Source organism: Dasypus novemcinctus, chromosome 14, assembly GCF_030445035.2.
Source record: "Dasypus novemcinctus isolate mDasNov1 chromosome 14, mDasNov1.1.hap2, whole genome shotgun sequence".
Classification (NCBI taxonomy): Eukaryota; Metazoa; Chordata; class Mammalia; order Cingulata; family Dasypodidae; genus Dasypus; species Dasypus novemcinctus.
The window spans coordinates 46,568,078-46,586,482 of NC_080686.1; the positions used below are offsets into that span (position 1 = coordinate 46,568,078).

Genomic DNA, 18,405 nt, shown 5'->3' on the forward strand with positions numbered 1-18,405 from the left:
CTCTTCATTGTGCCAGACATGAATGTCTGAGCACTTTCTAGATAAAATTAAATAACTCGCTACCTTTTCTTTCTTTTTTAAAAGATTTATTTATTTATCCCGCCCCGCCCTAGTTGTCTGTTCTCTGTGTCTATTTGTTGCATCTTCTTCTTTGTCTGCTTCTGTTGTTGTCAGTGGCACAGGAATCTGTGTTTCTTTTTGTTGTGTCATCTTGTTGTCAGCTCTCTGTGTGTGCGGCACCATTCCTGAGCAGGCTGAACTTTCTTTTGCACTGGATGGCTCTCCTTATGGGGTGCACTCCTTGCGCGTGGGGCTTCCCTACACGGAGGACACCCTTGCGTGGCAGGGCACTCCTTGCGCGCATCAGCACTGTGCATGGGCCAGCTCCACATGGGTCAAGGAGTCCCAGGGTTTGAACCATGGGCCTCCTATGTGGTAGACAGATGCCCTAACCACTGGACCAAGTCCGCTTCCCACCTGCTACCTTTTCAATTTCCAAAGCTAACCTTTTGTTCTAACTAGATAAGATAGTTACTTAACAAATCAGTTCAAAAACAGTACTGGCTGAAACCACAATACACGCTAAGCATGTGGTCAAGCTGATAATAAGAACAGGCTCCAAGTAGATCAGAGATGTCTTTACTCTCTATGTGACTAACAGAAAAGCCTCGATGCTCAGATTCTTAAACGATGTTAGATTATGTAACTTATAACTGCACAGATAAGACCAAGTGCACAGGTATAACCACCCTCTGGCCATCTGCTCCATACAGACCCAAAATATATACAGCATATGATGATGTCTTTGAATCTAAAGGCTAAGGACAAATATTCCATTATCAGATTAGATATATCCCCTAGATTGGGAGAATCTTAATTGTTACAAAATGGAATATTATGCAGCCATTTAAAATATATTTTAGAAGGATTTTTATAGTTTGAGAAGATACTTTTGATATATAATCATAAATTGAAAACTTCAGGGCATAGATTTAATATTAAATAGATTTCTTATTAGTATATAAAACATGCAAAAATATATTCATGTATATATTTGCAAAACATACTTGAGATCAGGAAAATGCACTCAATTACTCTTCTTTGGTTGAAGATTTACTGGTAAATTCTATTTCCTTTTAGTGCTGTATATCTTTGTTTTTTAAAGTTCTATATATTGCATATATAAAAATTACTATAAAAAAAGTTACATACACATTTTTGATAGGATAAAATTCACATGGCATATATATTTTAGCCACAACTGAAACTGTTTGTTCTTTATATCTGTAATGCTTTTCCTCAAATAGAGTCCAGTAAGTTTATACTTCATATTTTCTTGTCATAAGATTATAAACCCAAATATAATTTGCCTTTTCCTTCTATTTTATGAATATGGCAATTGCTTGCCTAAGTACTATTGTGATTTAATTTTTGCTGTCTTTGCTTACAATGGTCAAAATAATGAGGAATTCAATTTCACAGTTTGTACCAAGACAATAGTGTTGTTTAAATGAAAAGTGATCAGATGATAATCTTTAGCAGACAATGAAATTTGAATCAAATTTTACTTTAGTTAAAAATCAAGCTGAATAAGACAAAACCAAAAATAAATTATAAAAATTGTGTCTCCAAGGAAGCGGATATGGCTCAAGTGATAAGGCCTCTACTTACCATATGGGAGGACCTGAATTCAATTCATGGGGTCTCCTGGTGAAAAAGAAGAAAAAGCATGCCTGCATGGTGAGCTAGTGCCCATGTGGAGAGCTGAGTGCCTATGTGGTGAGCCAAGTGCCCACACAGTGAGTGGAGTGCCTGCATGGTGAGCCGAGTGCATGCATGGTGAGCCAAGTACCCACACGGTGAGCCAAGTACCTGCACCAGTGCCTTGATGGCAAGCTGAGTGCCCAGGTGGTGAGCCAGTGCCCATGCATTGAGTCACACAGCAAGATGATGATGCAATGAAAGAGAGACAAAGGGGAGAGTCAAGGTGACATGCAGCAGAGACAGGAACTGAGGTGGTGCAATTGACAGGGAACCTCTCTCCACATCAGAGATCCCCAGGATTGAATCCTGATGAATCTTAGAGGAAAAAGACAAGAAGAGAAGACAAAAAGAGAATACCACATAGCAAATGGACACTGACAGCAAAAACAGAAGGGCATGTATCCAAAGAGAGCATGATTCTCCCTCATTTTTTAAAACCTCCTTCACTATATATATATACATACATACATACATACATACATATACATATTTAAAATATCAATTGAGAAAACCAGCAAGATGGCGGTGGAGTAAGGAGCTCCTAGAGTCAGCTCCTGCTACAGGGCAGTTGGCAAACACTCAGAGCTCTCTGGAGCTAGCTGAAGCACCTGTTTGGGGACTTCAGGAGGCCAGAAGAGCATCCTGCAATATCCTTGGGGGAATGGAAGGAGGAGACTGCCTGTCTGCAGAGAAGACTCGTAATTAGAGAGCTTCATGCCCTAGAGGCCAGTGCCCATCCTCCACTGGAGGCACAAGCCACCTCAGGAGCTGTTCCGCAGCTGGAATTGAAAGCTCCACTTCCCAAAAACGGGGGACGAAGAGACGGTTGAGCACCAATTTCAGTTATGATGAGGAAATTCAGTGGGTTACAGTATGATCCTGAGAACAGCTAAGGTTTGAGCCTGTCCAGTCAGAAAGAGGCTGGGAATTGTCATCTTAACTCCGCACCTGGCATGAGGGGTCTAAGATATTTAAAGTACTACAGGAGAAAAACTTCCAGCCAAGAATCTTATATACAGCAAGACTGTCTTTCAAAACTGAGGGCGAAATTAGAATATTCACAGATAAACAGAAACTGAGAGAATTTCTAAGCAAGAGACCACATTTTCAGGAAATTCTTAAGGTTGTGCCAGAGCCAGAAAAGAAAAGACAGGAGAGAAGGGCCTGGAAGAGAGTCTAGAAATGAAGATTACATCAATAAAAGTAACTAAAAATGTCAAAAGAGTGGTGAAAATAAAATATGACAGATAAAACTCAAATAGTCAGGAATAAACTTAACCAATGATGTAAAGCTCTTGTATTCAGAAAACTGCAACTCAATGTTAAACAAATCAAAAAAGCCCTAAATAACTAGAAAAACACCCCATGCTCATGGATTGGAAGACTAAATATCATTAAGATGTCAATTCTACTCAAATTGATATACAGATTTAATGCAATACTGATAAAAATTCCACCAGCATTAAAGAAAAAATTGAAAACATGATCATTAAATTTATTTGGAAGGGTAAGGCATCCTGAATAGCCAGAAACATCATAAAAAGGAAAAGTGAACCCTCATCTCCAGACTTTAATCATAATACCTACCTATAGTGGTAAAAACAACATGGTACTGGCCTAAAGACAGACACAATAGACCAATAGAACCAAATTTATGGTTCAGAAACAGACCCTCACAGGTATGGTGAAATGATTTTTGACCAGCCTGTCCAACTTACACAGCTCAGGCAGAACAATCCATTCAACAAATGGTGCTGAAAGAATTGGACATCCATAGCTGAAAGAAGAGAAGAGGACCCCTATCTATCTCACACCTTATCCAAAAACTAACTCAAAGTGGATAAAAAAAACTGAAAATAAAAGCAAGAACCATAAAACTTCTAGAAGAAATTATTGGAAAATATCTTCAAGACCTGGTGGTAGGTGATTGATTCTTAAAGGAGATAAGAAAAGGACTGAGTGGACTACTGATGTTTAATGTATGTAGAAGTTTTCATTAGCTTTACTCTAAAATTGTGGAAATGTATAGAGTGGGTGGTAACACACAATGAGTAACAGCTAGTTTATAAATGGGGATGTGACTGAAAATGGTAGCCTAGTTATATAAATGCCAATTGGCAGAATGTTTGAGAATAATTTATGAACTAGATAGCACAGTAAACCAAGAGGTGGGTGAGAATTGTGTTTAATGGTACAGATGCAAGAGTGTCTTTTGTGAGCTAGAACAAAAGTATATCACTACTGGAGGGTGTTGGGAATATGGAGAAGCATGGGAAAAATACAGCTGGAGTGACCTATGGACTGTGGTTAGTAGTAATAATATAATATTCTTTCATCTATGCAAAAGATGTACTGTGTTGATACTGAGGCAGTATGGAAAATGAGAGCCAAATGTACACTATGGACATGGCAATAATCAGATATTTTATTTGTAGCAAATGAAACACCACATTGTGGTATGTTGATGGAGGGGTGTTGTTTGGGAATTCTGCACATGTGCATGATTGTTTTATAATATTATAACTTCTGTCATAAAAAACTATATTTAAAAAATAATAATAGGGTGGGTTGGGGGGAAAACACACCAAATGTTAGAAAATAACTATGATTAATAGTAAGGTTTCGATAATGTTCTTTCATAGTTTGTAACAAACGTCTCATGACAATGCAAGGTGTTGGTGGAGGGCTGATGTATGGGACCCCTGTAGGATGTTATGCATGTTTGCTTTGTAAGTTCACAGCTTTTACTATACACTTAATTGTTTATATATGTTCATATGTAAATAATATAAAGATAATAATCGGATTGGTTAGGGGAAAAATATCAGTTGATGATGAAGAAAGTCTCTATCTTTCCATCTAGTCCCATGCTAATATAATAGATGCTAAATATACATAGCTTTAATGAATGAACAATTGAATAAATTTGCACCAAAATGACTGGCAAATATATTCATATATCTTGGGTTTAAGAAGCTTTACAATAACTAGAACACATACTCCTAATTTCTAAAAATATTTTGCTTGGAAAATAATGTATTCATATTGAAAAATTTAAGAATAGAATAATATTCAATAAGTTCAAAATAATTATAAAGAAAACACACTTTTAAACCAATTTTTAAAGGTCTGTATCTCAAAATAAAAATTTTATCCTTCCTTGGATAGAAGACTAATACTCTAGAATATTTCAATTAGCACCTTATAGGAATCAAAATATAAATTCTGACTCAAAAAAGTTATCCTCTTCTTTGATCTCATCCTCATTATTGGCTCCATCTTCATAGAAAATAAAATATGAACATTGCCCCATGTAGTCATCTTAAATTACTGAGGATATTATGTCTCCTCTTTTTCCTTCTTCCTGCATCTCCTTCTTCCAACCAAATATTTAGGTGTTGTTAAGGGTTACGGAAGTTCTTCTTGAGAATTCATAACAGAAGACACCACAAAGTCCCACTTAATTCTGATTCTACTTAAAATTACAGAATCTATATATGAGTAATCTTTCTGTAGTAATTTTCTAAATTCTTGTCACTGACATTGAGATCTTTGAAGTACAGTAGAAGATATACAGCTGGAAGCAAATATTCCAAACACAATGTTCATAACAGAGGGCAAGTAGATTATAGAGGAAAGTGATAAAAGTCATACTTATTAGACTTATACTTCCAAATGCATGATCATAATTACACATAGAAACTTAAACACAGCTACTGCAGGAGGTCCATAGAATCATTTCCGTGGTTAGATGCCTGGTGAATCACTGAAGGAAACATTCAATATCACAGCAATAACTGGCTCCTCAACCTCCTCTAAGAGATAATCAAAATCATAACTTCCAGTTTAGTTTACTTCAGTCACAGCCAGAATTTCCAACCTCACCAAATAATCCATAACCACTTCAAAACATATCTCAATGATGTTTGGTAAATCCCCTAATCTCACCTAATTGCCTACTCCTTGTCTTCCATTCAAGTCTTTCCACTCTGCTTGAGAGTTCCCTTTACCTCCTTGCCATCAATAAAATGGTGGCAATTCCTTAATAGCTTTGCTTCCCTGAAATACTGCAAATGGAAACTCTTTCATTTTTTGGTTTATGCTATTTTTTTCATATTTAACCTTTTCACAGGGCCATAAGTCAGTTCCACCAACAAAGGCTGACCTTATTTCCAGTGCTTCTTCCAGAAGACCATCCCCACCCCAACCCTTTACTGTCATTCACTGAACTCTTGGAATATCTTGAACATCACATTTTCTACCTCTAACTCTTGTTTTTCTCATTTCATGTAATTAAGTAATCCATATCTACTAGTATTTATCCTTACTATCTTTGAGTACTGACATTTTCTCAAATTATTTCATTGATGGATTTCCATATTTCTTTTATTCAGATACTGAAGCTTGTGATGGACTCTATATAGAGAGAAAACAATATATAATTTACTGCATTTTTCTATTACTTCCTGGAAGATTTATGGAAGATTTCTTCTACTTATTTTTTAATACTTTTAATTTTTGTTTTCATTTCTGCTATCAAGTTTTAATCCACAAAACCTATTTTGTTTCTCTGCATCCCTTAATTTTTTTTATAGATACAAATGATCATTTTTTGTTTGTTTGTTTTCTATGCTTTTCTCCCCACATAAGTCTTTGTTTCCTTTATATTGTTTTGTGTTGTTTTCCCTGTGTGTTTGTTAGGGGCTTTTCTTGGCTCTTTCGGGAACTTTGGTTTTCTATTCATATATTTAAGAGTGTGGTAATACAAAACTGGTGGGAAGTTCTTAATGTGTGAGGTGAAACTAGTCCACTTAAGCCTTCACTGGTTAATCAGGGTTTGGAGAAGCCTGATGTTTCTACATGTAGGTATTTCCTTTATATCTGATAAGATTTCCCAAAGAAAACTTTGGAGGCCACTCACCTGGCTGCCAACCTTCTTGCAAGTGATGGAAAAAGACTGAAGGGTCTTGGCATTTAGTATACAAATTTCACTTAATTCCCCTTTTTCATCAAGGTTTCCCCATTTCAACTGTCCCTGATTTTTCCTAGTTCAGAGAACATTTGTTTTACTTTATGCACAGAATAAATGCTCTGTCTTAAAAAAAAATGCTTTGTTGAGATATAAGTCACATACCAAAAACTATACCCTTTTAAATTATATATTTTGGGGGCTTTTTATCTACAGAGAGCTGTGCAAGCATCGCCACTTTTAAATTTTAGAACATTTCATCACCTCAGAACCTCAAAAAGAAAAGCCCATTACCAATCACTTTCCATTCCATTCACACCCAGTCCCTAGAAAACACTGATTTACTATGGGTCTCTATGGATTTGCCTATTCTGTGCATTTCATATAAATGAAATCACATAATATGAGGTCTTTTGTGACTGGCTTCTTTCTCTTAGCCTAATGTTTTCAAAGTTCATCCATATTGTAGCTTATATCAATATTTGATTCCTTTTATTACCAAATAATATTCCATTGTAGGGATATACCACATTTTGTTATTCATTCACAAAGGGTGCATAAAAGACAGTTACTTGGCACTGAGAAGTGAAGCAGGCTATTTTAGTGTCTAGCTGTTTCTTTTTCTTTTTCTTTTTTTATTTATTTATTTTTATTGACTTTGTAATAATATTACATTAAAAAAAATATATATATATATGAGTCTAGATGTTTCTTAATAAAACTTCCAACCAATACTACTCTGCTTAGCCCCATATCCACTTCCAATTCTAAAGATACATACTGCTGCCAATTCCCAAACCTTCTAGAAATTCTATGGAGTGAAATGGGTCACTCCTCAACTTTCACCTTGTCAACTGTAAGATACAGCATTCTTGCTTCATTCATATAAGTCAGGAAACACTTTTTTAGCTGGAGTCAGCTCCAAAATTCCATACTTTAATTGCTGTTTTCTCCTCTCTCCCTTATTTTGTCTTTATGTGTTTTAAAATTCTTACACAATCCTTTGTGTGGGTTTCAAAGCAAGCAAACAGAAATGCCTTAGTTCTAATGTGCCATCTTTACTCAGAAATCTAGTCCAGGTTCATTTTACTATCCAATGCTTGCAGGTAACAGTGTTCTAAACTACATATGCAGTCATCATGTAAAATAGATATACACAGGCACTCACCAACAGTATAAAATTTCTTTGAATCTCTGTGATTTACTCCTTGTGTCTTTCTGATATCCCTAAATCACTTCTTCAATGCTAAAATAAAGGTATTCTGTGCTAAATAACTGTTTTTATAATTCATATAAAAGTCAAAATATCTCTAAGTAGTCTATCAATAACTATATATAAAAACTGTCACCAATTTAAAACTGAGCAATATTCAAGATATTGCATATTTTCTAAATTATCAAATGGCTACTTCGTCACCAAGTTAAAAACAAACATAAAAGAATCACAATTCCCGAGGCCTCTAATTTGGTACCTAACTACCTGAGTTAGCATAAGAAAAGATATAAAATATTTCTTTAAGAAGATGCTTAGAGACCAGGATTCCATGATCCACTATACTCATACTAATATCCTTTTGTAAATACATGACTTAACCTCTAAGTTTCAATTTCATCCTCCATAGAATTTGTATTGATTTACAAATAAACTCACTGCACAGCTTCCAAAAGAGGAAAATTATGCTGACCTGCACTATGGTTATGAAGTCAAGCTAATCATTAGGCAAATATTACCTAGCGCAGTACTAGATCTATAGCACTAAGTGCACAGACTACAAGATGTTTTCAGTAGTATACAGCTGTAGAGAAGAGCTCTGGCTCTGAAGTTCTTCATGTAGGGATTTTACCACTTCCTTGCACTTGATTTTTGGCATTTTCTTATCCCTTACTTCTATTTCCTGTTTGTATAATTGGTATAGTAGTTTCATTTACTCCATAGAGCTTTGAGAAGCTTTAAATAAATATTTTCATGTAAAGCACTTAAAGTAATGCTGAGCTCAATAAATATTAAATATTAATACTACAAAAGTTTTAACATATCATAATTGTCATATTCATTAAGAAAGTGTTAAGATAAAGGCATATTGAAACTGGAATATTTAACCATCATGAAAGAGCTAAGGCTTAAGAAGAAGCCTGGGGTTAAAGCATTAAATGATATCATTTACTAGTTATATGACTAGGAACAATTTACTTAACCTCTATGAACCAAAACTCTCATTCATTTATCTATCAACCATTCATGTGATAAAAACAGTATGTTAGGAACTATACTGGATATACTAGAAAACTAATGGCAAACAAATATAATAATACTCAATTTTTGCACTTTGAGAACTAAGTGGATTAATTTATGAAAAATACAAATCCAGTAAATGTTTCTTCCCATTCCTCCTTCTCTCTCATTTTTTTTTACTGTAGGGCCATAAAGTTTAAACATGGCTATATTATTATAAAAGCATATCAACACTAAGGATGCTAAAGACATAATCCAGCCCATGTCTCTGCTTTTGAAAAACTAATATAAATAAATGAGAAGCAATTTAGACAACAGGATGCTTTTAAAGTAGCTTTATCATAGTACTGACAGTAAGAGCAATAAAGATACTAAAATAAGTACCTAAACATTTTTAAATCACATCAATATCATTATCCCAGAGAAACTCTTACAAAGATGACAAATCACCTATCCCTACAGAATAGGAGTTGATAAACTATTTCTGTAAAAGGCCAGATAATAAATATTTTAGGCTTTTTCAGACCACATAATATGTGAATCATATATTCCTCCTTTTACTTTCTCTTCAGTTCTTAAAAAAAATGTAAAAACTGTTCTCAGCTCACAGGATGTATAAAAATCAGAATTGCTATCCCTACAGGTACAACCATTCAACCACTACTATAATAAAGACGAAATCTGTCTAATTTTCAGTTAAAGGCTCTGATAAGGAGAGTTTCCATTATGTACATATGCGAACATACTCATAGCAAAACAAGGAAGAAATATTCATGACCATTATATTCTCATTTTTATAACTGATCATGGTGGTCAAAGTTCACATTTATCACTACCTTCTTCCACTACCATTCCATGTTCCTTTACTCTCAATAAGCACCTCAGTTGGCCATGGTTCTTACTTGGCGGGGCTACACAAAGTTTCATTCATTGAAGATTCTGGACCATGTCCTGCCTGGATTAGGTTGTTGCATGTGAGCAAATACCTCACTTCTCAACAAGGATAATCATTCATCCAATCATTCATTCAAAACATGCCAGGTATTATTATAGAGACTGGAAATATAAGGCAGTATGTATACTCAGGAAGTTTGTATCCCATCCATCTGCTCCTTGGGATCTAAGCCCCCTCTCAATCAGAAACAGAAAGGGCGTCACTATCCCCAAATCCTCAAGATTGAGGAATGAACAAGCATAAGGGGGGAATGTAACTATGGACTAAAGTGAACATTGTTATTCTAGCAATGGAAGAACTTGTACCATTGATATTAAGGCAGTTACCACCAGAGGTTCTGAAGGGAGGAAGAGGGAAGAAGAGGTACAACATGGGGGCATTTATTGGCCATTGGAATTGTCCTGCCTGACATTGCAATGATGGATACAGGCCATTATACATTTTGCCAAAACCTATAAAATTGTGTGGGGCAAAGAGTAAACTATATTGTAAACTATAGTCCATGGTTAGTAGCAATGCTTCAATATGTGTTTATCAATTGTAACAAATGTACCACTCTAATGAAAGATGTTGTTAATGTGGGAAAGTGGGAGGGGGATGGAGTGGGGTATATGGGAATCCCCTATATTTTTGTAATCCAAAGGTTCTTTAAAAACAAAAAATAAAAAATAAATAAAAAAGAAGTTTTATGGTTATTTTTGTTGCCATTGTTCTGTTTTAGTGGAGTAAACAAATGTGATTATGAACAGGTATAATTCAGGGCGAAAAGTGCTGAGATATGGATGAAAACAAGATGGTATAACAAGGTCCAAGGGGAGGAAGTGTAACTCAGTCTCAAGGTTGAAGGGAAAAAGGGAAGATTCTGGAGTAAGTGATTCAATCAAGAATGAAGGAATAGTAAAAGAATGGGGAATTTGGAGAGAAGGGACAAAAATTAAACACAACATCTCATTGCATGTCTGTGAAAAGGAAAGAAATCCCACATGACTAGATGATTCAGAGTAAAAGAGGTGGGGATGGCAGGGTAATAGATGAGGCCAGGTAGCTAATCATAAGTCATAAGTCATGGTAAGGAGCAAAGACTCTGCCTGGCAGTCACTGGGGGAATCTTTGAAGGATGTTAAGTACATGAAAGCCATGATAAAACTTGTACTTTAGAAACCACCTTGAAGAGATTGTTGAGAGCTATTTGGGAATCAAATTTGATAGGCCTTTGTGATAATGCAAAGGATTCTTTGTGATTATGCAAAAAGGTTCTTAACCAGGGGTCAATGAACTTAAATTTTAAATTCAGAAAAAAGATTATTCTCATGGAGATGTGTTGGTGAAGTATAATATATTTATTAAATAATACACATATAGTGTGGACTTAGTAAGTGGGTCATGGTTTTCACCTGGCTGACAAAGTGGTCTGTGATGGTTAGGCTATTGTGTCAACTCAGCCCAGTTAATTGTGCCCAGTTGTTGCTCAAGCAAGCTCTGGATTAACTGTAATACAAGCGCATTTATGGACTTTACTCACCATTGACTTTACTGCAGTGGCAAATCATAGAAAGCTGGTTATAATTACATCAGTCAGGGAAATTGCCATCAGCAATGAGTGATACTTAACCCAATCAGTTGAATCTCTTAAAAGGAGAAGTGATTCTAGTATTGAGAGAGAATTTCTCAGCTTGTCTTTGGACAGCCAACATCTCCCAGAACTTGTCAAGAATCGTAATTGGACTTTCATTGGAGCTCCTGGTTGCAGCCTGCCTGTGGAATCTAGACTTGTGCTTCCCCATGGCTGATGAGAGACTGATAAATCTCTTATCATCAACAGATATCCCTTGTTGGTTCAGTTTCCCTAGAGAATCTTGACTAATACAGCTTGGTTCCAGGAGTGATTCTTGAGGAACAGCGTCTTAAACATGGGGTGTCTGAGGTGGTTCTGGGAGTTCTGCAATTGTCTCTCTACCCTAATTGGACTCAAGTGCTGATGACTCCCTTTCCAATAATGAAGAGGCTGCTAACAGTCCATGGTGTGAATTGGCAATCAAGATACGCAAAATAGCATCACAGGATACTCCTACTTCCACACTTACAAGAAGGAAGAATCTGGATGAGAGTGTTTTCAACACCTTAGCAGAGTTTTGTGGAGTCAAATGGTATAATGATGTTGGCTGGCTCTTCCTAGATACTCTGGATACAGTTATAAAAGAAAGAGATGAGTTAAAGGCTTCAAATTTGAAACTTAAACACTGAATGGATGATGCAAAAGTTTCTATGTGTGCTCTGAAAGAAAATCTTGCCTCCTGTAGCCACAGGCTCAAAATGTTGAGAACCAAATTCAGACTCTCATTGTACCAGTAGCAGAGTTACAAAGGAAACTAAAACCCTTGCACGGTTTCTTCAGTTAAAGTGAAGGCATTGATTGGAAAAGAGTGGAATCCAGAGAACTGGGACGGAGACATATGGGATGATGACGATATTGACACACTAGCCTAACCATCACAGGGTCCGTGGAACAAAAAGGTTAAGAACCCCTGGCCTAGTGCCTTCTTTGATCTTATGACTGCCCCAAACCATGCCCTTCAAAATTGGGTTGAAAAAATCCCTCACTCCTTAAACTTGCAATCATTCGTGTCGAACATTAATTTTGTTTTGTTTTGTGTTTTTTCTCAACTTCTATATAATAGGAATCAACAAAATGTAGTAACTGGTTTTGTTTATGCATTTATTCTCCCATCAACCAAAACAGTGCTGGTTGCACAAGAAGTGTTGGGGTATGTTCACTGACTGATATACAATTCTGCCTCAAGCTTCCAAAGAGGCCAATGAAGTTCTGGGGAGTTCTTAGTGAAATCTGCCAGGGTGAAAGGATGTGGGCAATTAGCCACTGTAGTGAGGAAGTATATAAGAAGAGTCTTCAGAGAAGAAGAATCCAAAGACTGAGAATTTCCCAATGTGATGGGAAAGGCCAAAACAAAGACAAAAATTTAAATGAAATCCCAAGAAAAGAGGGAAATCATTCCACCACCACCCCAACACACACACCATGTTTCCTTCCTTCCTCCAACCTTCCTATTATCTTTTTAAAATCTTTTCCCTTCCCACCTAACCTATTAACTTTTTAAAATCTTTTCCCATCCCACTTCAGCCCCTCAACCCCCTTTAGTCACCAGAACTTCAGCCTCTTTCTCCCCTTTGGGGGGGTCTCTAGGACTCAGGAACCCCAAAAGCTACCACATGAGGCCAAAAATCATTAACTGGAAAGACTGGATATTTATCCACGCAGATGGGCTTTGGAGACCCAGATAGCCACTTGGTCTCTTTTCAATCCCTTGCCCAAAATTTAATTCACAAGCTCCATGATATTATACATCAGGGGGAAAATGTTAAAAATCCCCTCCACAAATATTGTTGGCAAAGCTTTAGTCCTCATATTCAGCAAGTAACCTGAACTTGTCCCTCTGCCAGGAACATAACCCAGATTGAAAAAAAAAAGTATAAAATACACCAAAGATGAAAGTCAGTTCTTTTATATAAACTAGTGTTTTGTATTTCTGTGTTTATTTCTAATTCATGGTTGAAACTTTAAAACTGAAACTATATGTTCTCTATTCAAGCCTGACTATATGTTTATGTATCTGTGTTATATGTATATTTTCCTACCTCTGTATGCTATTACTAAGTTAACTTATAAAATCCCTTCAAAGAGGTCTATTTTAATTAGTGCTTATGTAACTTGAATACTCCTAAAATCCCAACCCCAGGAATTAAAGAAACTGAACTTCTAATACTTCCAATATTAGACGTATTCTCATAAAAACTAATGGGATGGGGTGCGGGGGTGCCCAGAGATGTACTTGCCAAATGCAATGGATGTGTCATGATGATGGGAGGGAGTGTTGCTGGGGGGGGAGAGGTGGGGTGGGGGTGGTAGGGTTCAATGGGACCTCATATATATATATTTTTAATGTAATATTATTACAAAGTCAATAAAAAAATTTAAAAAAAAGAAAAAAAAAACTAATGGGAATGTCTAAAGAAGTCAAGTTCACATAATTAAGGTAAATATTTCACAAATGGGTCTAATTTAATATTGTTGAGTTAATAAAAATAGCTATATCTTCTGTGTTATCAGTGTTAGGTTCAATATAAGCATATATTTTAATTCTACTTGGATATGTTTTCATATTTATACAGGTTTATTGATCAAATAAACTAGCATTACAACTCCTAGATGTTTATGGTGATAAAAATATAAATTTGTGTTTAAACCAAGAGAGTCGTTATTCTGGCAAACTATTTCATCAGTAATTGTGTTTTGAAGGATGTCAGCTTGAAGACAGATTCCAAGATTTTTAAATAACTTAAAAACTTAGATTTATGCTAAAATAACTATTCAATATATGCAGGAAGTATTTTTGTTATGAAAAAAGTAGTTCTGTCCTAAAGTAAAATGACAGGTTATTACAAAAAGAGAGAAAAATGTGGGATAAAACCTTAATAGATATGAAAAGTTATAAAAGATTTATACAGGATGAATTAATTGTATTTCTCATGGTCAAAGCTAGGTAAGCTTTGATGGATTTATTTCTATGGTTTTTAAAAGAGCCTTAGTATCAAATAGTATACTGATATAAAACTAGAATTTGTTTTTTTCTCTGTTAAAATCTTGGATTATTGATCTGCTGTTAAGAATTTGTAAAAAGTTTTTCTTTACCTTCTGAATAATGATTCTACAAGGCAAAGGTTCTAAATCATATAAAAATAATTTATTTTGCTTAATGTTGACACTATTGCTTTTATGCCCTTGATTTTTAAGAGAATGAAGTCTTCTCACTTTAAATTAAAAAAAAAAAACTGAGGTTGTTTTCAAACATGTTACATCATATATTTATCTTCTTTAATGTTCATTCTGAAATAATTGCAAACTTACAGGGCATTTACAAAAATAACACATCCCATACAGAGAACTTCAACACAGCCTCACATCGTCTAATACCCATACCACAGATTTTAACCTTTTACCACCATTGCCCTTTCATTCTATCTCTCTCCATCTAGTCACCTATTTTCTAAACACTTGAGAATAGGTTGCACACATCATACTTCTTGAATACTTAATACTTCCTTGTATTTCTATGAACAAGGATAATCCATTATGTAATCATCTTAAGTGCTGTTATCAAGTTCAAGAAATTTGACATTGATGTAAAGCTTACATTCTATATCCCATTTTTTCTGATATCCCAGTAATGTCCTTTTGATACTTTTCTCCTCCATTCTTATGTACTATCCAGTATCATGTATAGCATTTAATTGCTATATCTCCTTCCTTCCTTCCTTCTTTCCTTCCTTCCTTCCTTCCTTCCTTCCTTCCTTCCTTCCTTCCTCCCTCCCTCCCTCCCTTCCTCCCTCCTTCTTTCTGTTCTTCTTTCTTTCCTTCTTTCTTTCTTTCCTTGTAGAAATACAAATACAGCATAAATTTTCCCATACCAACCCCTCCTAAGCATACTAGGAGGAGGAAGAGGAGGTGGAAGAGAAATGGAAGGAATAAAAGAAAGCACCTTTCCCAGTTTTGCAGATTGACCTGTGGGAGTGCTCTACTTCACAGTTGAGGTGAGGCAGGCTGAAGTCTGGCTGGCAAGCATAGCCGCGCCCAGTGCGGGATATGCGCAGCCCACCACTCGGGTGTAGGGCGGCTGGAACGGGTGAACTGCCCTCAGCCATGGAACGGGCGCACTGCCCTCGGCCCCGCCCAGGTAACCGACACCGGCTTGCTGATAGCCAGCAGGAGCTGCCTACGCTCACATCCCCCCTCCCGCACTGTCAAGCCGCAGCACAAGCCGCACCATAAAAGGCAAGGAACTAGTCCTTACCAATCACTCCCAGCCCTGTTCTCCTTTCCCGCCCCTTCACCAACCTAGAATCTGCCTCTTCCCCCCACCAACTGCTCGCCACCGCCAATCCAATCCCCCTTTGGCCACAGCCAATCAGTCCCCTGCTCACTCCCCCATAACCCTATATAAACACATGTACTTCCCTTAATAAATTAGACCTGCGTGCTCACCTCGTCTCCGTGGTGTTTTCTCTGCTGTGCGTCCTCCACGCCTGTGAGCCCCCGCAGGAGCCTAGGCCTCTCCTGCCCTGTTGTCCACCGGACAGGATGTACCAACCGCACACAGTTTATTCATACAGTGAGTTTGGAGAATAGCTCCAGACCAAAGCCTAGGGGCTCCCTAGATCCTTTCTGTACTGTGTCTGGTTTTGGGCTTGGGTCTGTGCATGTGGCCCTAGGAATTTCCTTGTCTATGTGGATACCAAAGTCCCCTATTCCCTAGGAAACAGTTTCTTCACCTGCCAAGGCACTGTATCGTGTGTCTTCAGCCAGTAACACTTTGCCCCAGGCAGCTCCACCACAGAATTCTGTCGGAGAGCTCAATGAGTTGCAGTTCTACAGAGGGCAAGTTCTGGTGTGTTGCAAGTTGCTCAGGCCACTCCCAGAGAGACTGGAACAGGCATTTATGCTGCCAGTATGTACACAAAGGTCATACTGATGTGGGCTATGGGTGGCAGGCTCTTTGTCTCTCAGAGATAACCTAAACTATCTGTGACTTGTGGGTGTGGGGTGATGAAAGGTTGCAGTCCTGCCCTTGGTGAGCAGGAGACAGTTTAACAATGCAAGGTCTATACACTTTAAGTATTCAGGGGAAATGCAAAGCAAATATGCTAAAAGCTTATCAAATGCCTGAGGTCCATGCTAAAAGCTTACTAAGATGTGGAAATATATGCTAATTCAAGCCTATTGAGAACTGAAACAAAAGGACCATTTGGCCTTTCCTCTTTGTATAAAAGGGACTAAAAAATCTTGTTCGGGGCTCGGGATTCAAACAGAAAGTTCCCGAGTCTGGCCGGCCGTCAATAAACCATTTTTCCTTCTCAAAATCATTCCTGAGTCCTGGCCTCTCTATACTCAAGTAATTGAACTACAACAATACTGCTCCCTCCAGAACTGGTCCAGAGATCCACACTGGAAGCATAGCCACCTCCATGCCAAGCTGGTGAGGGAATGCGTGAGGGGCTAGCCAGGATTCCATAAGGTTCTACCATTTTTAAGTGGCCTTTTTCTTGATTCTGCACTCACTCTGTTACTCTTTGTTATTGCAGTCCTTCAACTATTTTCTGGAGCTTTTAGAAAGATGTTTCTTGCTGTTTGTTCTATATTTCTGTAGGGACATAGAACCTGGAAGCATATCACTCTGCCATCTTGATCAGTGCTGAGATCTATTTACTTTTTAATTCCTTTATTGTCACTTTGATTAGAGAGCCAGAATTTGTCCTGCAGTGACTCATGATCCTTTTAAACAAGTGTTCAAACTGCCTGACAACTTTTGGCTTCTCAAAATCAAATCTTAAATGATGTCTTCTTGATCTCAAACTGTCTTCAGGCTTTGCAGAGGGCCCCTGGAAAATCACAAAGGATTTGTTCTTTCATCTTTTAAAAAGAGAATTGCTATAAATAATTAAGTTTAGTTAATATGTTATGAGTTTCATGGGAATGTTGTCAGAGTAAAAGAGATGGTTACCTTCCACTGGTTATATTTGTATGGATAAAATGATATTAATATAAATATTTCAGAAATTTCCTCTTTCTTCTAGAGATGTATCAATGTTCTCACTATCCATGATATGCCTTGTGCTGTTTCCCTGATATTAGACAATGTCAGTTGATTTTCATAAATAATTGAAGGGGAAAAGGGGAGCTTTTTTTGGAAAAAAATAGAAAAAAAGTTACATGCCACAAAACAACCACATTTCCTTCTCAGTTATTCTGTAATAGGCTCTCATCAGATCTTTCACTTTTGTAAAACATTAGCAAGGTAGCCGTGGCCAATTTAATTCTTTTGAAACTTACAGATAGTTCTTTATGTTACTCTGATGCTTCCTGAAAGTGCTTGCAAACAGCTATAAGCATGAGTGCTTTATCTTCAACTAAAAGGACTGTCTTAAAGACACATTGAAAGGATTATACCAGGTTCTCTAGGACATAGGTTTGTAATACCATTGCTTAAATAACACTGAGACCATACTGCTGAACTGAGTTAGAATTTCCGTAATTCTACCCTACATTTGCCCTCCTGCTACAGTCATTGCCCTTGTCTTCCATCCTTACTCAAAGAGGTCACCAGAAGTGCCAAGTCTGTGCCCATTTCTGTCTGCTCTATCTCTACAATGTTGGGACTTAATAGGGAATTAGTCAATACTCATTGCTAGATGAGTGATCCCACTGATTTTCAATATCTCCAGAGGCAAATATATGTTTTGAAAGTAATATAAATAAATAATTGGAGCTTCCTCAGATCTTGAGAATTCAGGGGGTATATCACCATTCTCCAGAGAAAAGAACCAAAAGGATTTTGGTAGCCCTGCAGTCTGGAAACCTAGGCAGGATTTATGCTGCAGTCTTGTAGCATAACTTCAACTTCTCTTAGAAAC

General features: G+C 37.0%; 1 long non-coding RNA gene across 1 annotated transcript in view; it reads right to left on the minus strand.

The window, feature by feature from the left end:
• The window catches only part of LOC139436373 (uncharacterized), a 37,507-nt gene extending 21,791 nt beyond the window's left edge, over positions 1–15,716 (minus strand). The window contains exon 1 of the long non-coding RNA XR_011645588.1: positions 15,477–15,716. This is a non-coding gene — a long non-coding RNA (uncharacterized lncRNA). The remainder of the gene's footprint in view (positions 1–15,476) is intronic.
• Between the last annotated feature and the right edge of the window lie 2,689 nt (positions 15,717–18,405).